At 30.3% G+C, this 5,998-nt stretch overlaps 1 long non-coding RNA gene across 3 annotated transcripts; it reads right to left on the reverse strand.

Moving 5' to 3' along the window:
• Positions 1–208: 208 nt before the first annotated feature.
• LOC133037896 (uncharacterized) lies at positions 209–4,832 on the reverse strand. 3 transcript variants are annotated; one of them, XR_009687886.1, is made up of 3 exons: positions 2,852–3,360; positions 1,675–1,781; positions 209–1,562 (listed from the first exon to the last, which is right to left on the reverse strand). It is a non-coding gene; the product is annotated as an uncharacterized LOC133037896 (long non-coding RNA). The 3 variants fall into 3 exon arrangements; XR_009687885.1 differs by having other exon boundaries at positions 209–1,781; positions 2,852–4,832; XR_009687884.1 differs by lacking the exons at positions 209–1,562; positions 1,675–1,781 and adding an exon at positions 2,105–2,515 and having other exon boundaries at positions 2,852–4,832.
• Between the last annotated feature and the right edge of the window lie 1,166 nt (positions 4,833–5,998).

Raw genomic sequence — 5,998 nt, forward strand, 5'->3', positions numbered from 1 at the left:
GAATTTAGTGACATTTTCAAATGTTATTAAACAAATAATATAGTGACATTTTACCTTTAGTCACACGGGCATATCTTACACTTGGTACAAATGCCACTAAAACCATAAATGTCACTATAAGTAACTAATAGTAACATTTTGAAGTGTTACTAATATTAAATTATATGGACCAAAATTGAATTACCCTACATTTTATTGAAAATATATATGCACTACCAATATTAACTTTACTATTAAAAAAAATAAATAAAATACATACAAACGGTCCAAATTAAAAAACTTAATTACCTATATAAATTTAATATGCATAATTTTTTATTTAAATATGCGTAATTAATTATGCATATTTTTCATTTTTTATTTATAATTTAATTTATTTTTAAATATACGCTAATATAAAAATCTAACCGCATTTACTTTTTGTTAAAATAAAAAAAAAAAATAGAGCTCTGGAGACAACAATCGAGCCTCTATTTTGCCTCCATAATTAGCGTATCCCGTGTTCCGAGCTGCCCCAGTCGAGCCTCCGTCGCAAGCATCCCAAAGCTGCCGAAGCTTAGCCCTCCGACCCGTTCTCTCAAAATTGTTTAGTGACATTTTGCTATTTTACCTCAGATCATTCCATTAACAACTTTTGTTATGGTGCTCCTTGGAAATAGACTATAGGGGATATTCATAGCATTATTTTTGGAATGATATATCCTTAACTTATCTCTCCCTCTTCTTGTGTTTTTGGATGGAATATGGAGAGACTTGGATTTAGAAACATGTATGTTTTCATTAGTAGAGCGACTTGAAATTGGTGGTCTCACCTCATCACTTTTCCCACATGTTTTTTTGTTCTTACTGTTAAGACTGCAGGATGTTACTTTGAGATAGTAATTTTGTTTTAATTGAATGATTACTTGCTTCTAAGATTGGGAGCTATTCTGATTTTCAACAGGGGAATGTTATGGAGGCTTTCTTGTGCAATTCCATGAGTTGAGCCCTTTAGAAGCTGAAGCTCTCATGCACCTATTTTTACTCATGCATGTGGCTATACTAATATCATTTTTTTTACTGATTGTTTATCAATTGTGCAGGGATTAAGGAGAGGGGCACTCGTAGAATGAGAAGTGATTTCTTTTTTTTTTTTAAGTCAACTGCTTAGACCATGTTAGGAGGATGGTTGATCGGCCAATGTGTGATAAAGCAGAGATTGTAATTAGTCTCGGGATTGCTGAGAAAATCTATTGAGCTCCAAGATGAAGTGTTTCATCACCATGGAAAAAAACTTGCAAATAGGGGAATGATTTGTTAGAAAAATTGGGGAAGGAATTTGTACATCCAAACTGGCATAGTTGAATGGAAAAATATTGGGAAATTATTGTATTAGTATGGTGGGTAAAATATTAAAGTATTGACTATTGAATGAAAATAAAATTTGGTATTCTATCTTTGGCTATTACATGCTTCAGTTTCAGGAGCCCGACATATGTACTCAGAATCACTCTCGTATTATAAATCATGCCGATGGTGCATTCAAGACATTACGGTGTTGTGCATAAATAAGCAAACCTGGCCTTGAAGTTGGAAGAAGATGCTACAAATTTAGTTAAGAAAAAATACAACAGAGGACATTGTGGAAAACTGCAACTAAGAAGGAAGAAATAAAGAAACAATATCCTTTCTTACCTACTCCATAAGATTGCGAACAACTAATTAAGGCCGGGGGAGGTGGTAAACCATGAGCTGAAATATGTGTTCCAAAAAGCCCAGCTCTAGTTCCTGTTGCTACACTACTACTTCCACATTGGGATGAAAGAGATGAATTCAAAGTTGGTTACACATTTAAATGATTCTCAATGGTTTTGCATGGACTTAAATCACACATCAGAAAACATTATAGGCCACTAAAACTCTAAAGTAGCCATTCGATACTCCTAGACATTGTCTATTTCTCGAAGAAAAAAGTATACCATTACAGTACTTAATGAACATGCTAAGGATATAGTGCATGGAGGATAAACCCCTCTCCTACTAAAGAATGGTGTGTCAATATGACTAAAAATTTTAGCTAGCAATGACAACTCAGTAACCCCATAAGTTGAGACAAAATCGAAAATCAAATAAGTTAACACAATGACAAGAATCAATATCTTCCGACTACTTTAACCACATAATATAATTTATTACAACTTTATGTTTTATTATTCCAAAATTTCATCGTGTACCAAGAGAAAAGCCACAAATTTCATAACTTTTTTAGTCTAATTTGAAGCCTAAATATATTTAATATCTACATAGCTGAAATAGAACCAATAATATACTAATTAAAGTTCATTCAATTCTCAATTTTCTTAGAGGCTACATGAAAAGAAAAACACCAAAAAAAAAAAAATACTTTGATAAATAAACTTGCACTTGAAGCCTCAAGATTTATGGCGATTGCTCGAATCACAGACGAGACAACATCACAACAAAAAAGAGATACAGAATCAATGTAGCAATTCGTTAGAGTCACATGCTTCCAATCCTAAGATGAATAATTATGATTTGTTTGTCATTTCAAATTATAATAGAAAGCAGGAAAAGCTGATTGGCAAACAAAAATTGAGTAAATCCAAGAAATGGCTCAATCACAGATCAAATAATTTTGATAGAATTTTGATTCCTTGAGACCTAATTACCAAGTTATACCAAAATATCAACTGAAACTGCCAATCCTATTCTTTCAATCTCAATATTGCAAGTGTGTGTAGCTGTTTCTACATATAACCACAGCAGAAATCTCTATTCCTAATATCGATCTCACAAATATATTCGAATTGGGCAAAGATTGTTCATGTATTAAATTCAGCCATGGAAATACCTGCAATTGACGATCAACCCGATCAGTTTGGAGCCATGAGTATTAAAACTCAAAGATGAAAAGAAGGGCACAAAAAATGCGTCAGCCATTTCAGATCCAGTACTCAACGCTATGTTGCCTCTTCAAACCAAACGGGAGTTCACAGGCCACGGCGGCCATGATGTTGAGGTCGATCGAGTGAGGCCAAAAGGTTAACATTCTTTTGCTCTAGCCCAAGTCGCAGAAGGCACCCAAGTTCCAGTGGAAGGAGGAGACTAATTCAGCAAGAAAAATTAAAATAAAGATATATTTATGAAAATAAAGGTTTTTTTTTTTCAAACGAAAAATAAAGGTTGGAAAAGTTTGGTAATTTCCCTAAATGTTTTTAGCCATCAGATTTATTATATAAATAAATAATATCTTTTTTTTTTAATCAAAAGTATCCCGATTATAATATAGAATTGGAATAATCATATTCCTAATGAAATTAGAATTAATATTGCCCTATATATGTACCAGCTATCTAATTAAGAAATTTATATTAAGAGATAACACACACGTACTCATAGTAAATATGGATAATCAACCATTCTCCCAAGTTTTTATTTACCCAAGATTTAATAGTGGTTTTGAAGAAAATGATCCACCATCATCACCATTAATGAGGGTGGAGTTGAAAGTGATCCAAATGTACTATTCAGATACCGATCATAGCGACACCTTCATCTCATACAACTCCACTCACCAATTCCAATACCAAATTGATCACCTATTCCAAGAGACCTCACCATCCATCAACACACTCATTACCTCCATGTTTTCAGGCGAACTGATCCCCTTCCCCTTGGTTAACATGTACTGGAGCAACCCCAACCTTCCTAACATGTCCCAGTTAAAGATGGCGGTAAGCTTCCACAGAATGGTCAACATGGTCTCGTTGCCCCTCACCCTCGTCAGTACTCTCCTTCACGTACACCGCCCTCGTCACCGTCGTCATGTCTCTATCACCTTGACTCTGGACAACAGGATAATGATCCCTAACAACGTTTTGCTTGATCTACGTATCGCTCAAGCATGGGAAAAAGTACTTAATCGTTTAACGCCTGTTACCGCCTCTCTCCCCGCTCAGGCTGATCCTGAAGTACATCACCCACCATCTTCATCGACAAGTGTTGATAATGATGATCAAGTGTTGAATCACGTTGACCCGAAGGAGGATGAGCATGATGATGAGGATTGGTTTGATCATGAATCACCTAGGCTATATGTGGTAGTATGAATACATGGAACGATCAAGATTGACAGTGTAGTATAACACTTTAGTGTAATTACTATTGAAACTTATTTTACATCTTATTTAGTATATTAATTAGCAACTTAAAATGTGTTTTTAAAATGATTAAATAAACATATTAAAATTTAGGACTTTGCTTATATTGGAAACACAACTAAATAAATGACTCATTCCCTTCAGTACTTTAATTTTTGAATTTTTTTATTTACGTATCACTAAGTACTCAACCCAACTCAAATCTTATTTTCTTGATATATATATGTAACTACTAGTAGAAAAAATAATACAATAAATAATTAAAGAAAAAATATTATTCATTATTGTTTGAGAATATTAATATGTGTATTCAATTAATGTAAATAATATTGTTAATAATTAAAAGTAAATACTGAATACAATATATGAATGTTTAAGAAATCTTGATAATCTAACTGCAATTTGTTCTTAAGTTAATCCAAAAATAAACAAAAAATCAATGTTCGAAAAATAAAGCATACACAATTTAAATTTGAGTTAAATAAAAAAGATATTAAAATTTAATCCCTAAATTGTTGATAGGTAAAGATAACACATGTCTAAAAGTTGTAAAAAAGAAAAATAAGGATACTCTTAATGGTTGAGTTTTAATTTTCTTTTACAAGACAACAGTGTAATATTTGTATTTTGCACTTTTCATTCTATCTTGATCTGTATATAATTGAATTATTAATTTCTCTGTGGATAATTTGTATATGATAGTGTCGACAAAATTATTATTTTTCATGTAAGATGGTAAGATATAGTGTAAATAATTAATTTAACAAATAAAATCTACTTATGATAATCAAGTACATTTATTTGATTAATTTAAAATTATATTTGTGCAGTAAAGTGTATTATTTGGGCAGCTGTACATGACAATATTTTTTTTCATGATATCTGCAAACTGTTAAAAATATAAAAAAATATTGTCTACATTTTTAAAAATTAACGAAAACACGGTATACAATAAAGTAATCAAAGAAAAACTATTGTTTATTATGTTCGTAAAAGTAAATTATATAAATTTTTGTTACAATTATTTAAAAAATAAAAATTAAACAAATAAAATTATAAATAAAATGAAATAAAGAGAGCTATAGCACTAATGCACGTGCGTGCCAACCTCACCTAGTAAGTCAAAAGAAAACTCCTTAGTTTTGATATAAGCCTAATTTAAAATGCATCGTGCATTTAATCGCAATAAGTAGATATCACAATGTGATGTTTTGGTACGTTGTATTAAGTCGTAATGTATTATATTGTATTATATTAAATTAGATTATATATCTTATTTTCATATAATACTACGTTAAATTTTATTTTATACTAAAATATTATATATTTATGTACTCATACAAGTCAATACTACATAAATTTACATAAAAATATTACAGGAAATATAACTTAATATAATACTATACAATACAATACGGTGCACCAAACGAGTCAAATATTTATTTAATATATAATTTTGAAATAAATAAATATCCAAATTATTTTAATAATATTATTTTTAAGAAAAGATAGAGAAGTATTTGATTGATTGAAGATCATGAAACCAAGGTCTATAATTCCAAATCAACACCTAAATAATAATATTAAATTATATAAAAATAATTATATAAGCTGTTAAATTATATATTAATATTAATATCATCACGAATGATGTCATTCAGTAGTAAAAAATTAAATTTTACCTAACTTAATTGAATATAAAAGAATAAATTCTGAGAATTAATAAAAAATGACAATACATATAACAACACTTATAATCTAAATTTTTTATTGAAGTGGTGAACGACGAATATTGCTTCATCTGTCTATGATGGTTTGATATCAACATGATTCTTTTA

Source organism: Cannabis sativa, chromosome 5 (assembly GCF_029168945.1).
Source record: "Cannabis sativa cultivar Pink pepper isolate KNU-18-1 chromosome 5, ASM2916894v1, whole genome shotgun sequence".
NCBI classification, from domain to species: domain Eukaryota; kingdom Viridiplantae; phylum Streptophyta; class Magnoliopsida; order Rosales; family Cannabaceae; genus Cannabis; species Cannabis sativa.